Raw genomic sequence first — 734 nt, forward strand, 5'->3', positions numbered from 1 at the left:
TCGAGGCTGTAGATGACAAAAACAGAAAAAAACAAAAGGGATAATAATAATAATAATCCTTTCTATTATAGGCACAAAGCCTGAAATTTGGGGGAGAGGGATTGTCGATCACATCGATCCCAGTACTAAACTGGTCCTTAATTTATTGACCCTGTAAAGGATGAAAGGCAAAGTTGACCTTGGTGGAATTTGAACTCAGAACGTAGCAACAACAATAATAATAATCATTATCATTTAACGTCTGCTTTCCATGCTAGCATGGGTTGGACGATTTGACTGGGGACTGGCGAACCGGATGGCTACACCAGGCTCCAATCAAATCTGGCAGTGTTTCTACAGCTGGATGCCCTTCCTAACGCCAACCACTCCAAGAGTGTAGTGGGCGCTCTTTATGTGCCATCGGCATGAGGGCCAGTCAGGCGGTACTGGCAATGGCCACGCTCAAATGGTGTTTTTTACGTGGTTTGAGCGTAATAATAATAATAAGAGCACTTAGAGAGTGCAAACCTCTGCTAAGGCAACACCAACACCAACATCCTCTCAACGATTAACTGGAGATGTTTTTTAAAATGAGAATATCTGAAATAAACTCGACTGCTCTCACAAATGAGAATACTAAAAATGAACCTGACCGCTCTCAAAAATTAAGTAAAAGAATGAACAATGACATCATTGAAATCAGGAAGCTTTGAGATAATCTATAATTAATTCGAAACACTATGAATAAATAAGGA

The 734-nt window shown here is 40.1% G+C and overlaps 1 protein-coding gene across 1 annotated transcript in view; it reads right to left on the minus strand.

Annotated features, from left to right (window-relative positions):
- LOC106884287 (TAF5-like RNA polymerase II p300/CBP-associated factor-associated factor 65 kDa subunit 5L) overlaps window positions 1–734 on the minus strand; it is a 20,737-nt gene that overhangs the window by 1,879 nt on the left and 18,124 nt on the right. The gene's annotated exons all lie outside the window — the stretch shown is intronic.

The sequence above is a fragment of the Octopus bimaculoides genome, chromosome 24 (genome assembly GCF_001194135.2).
Source record: "Octopus bimaculoides isolate UCB-OBI-ISO-001 chromosome 24, ASM119413v2, whole genome shotgun sequence".
NCBI classification, from domain to species: Eukaryota; Metazoa; Mollusca; class Cephalopoda; order Octopoda; family Octopodidae; genus Octopus; species Octopus bimaculoides.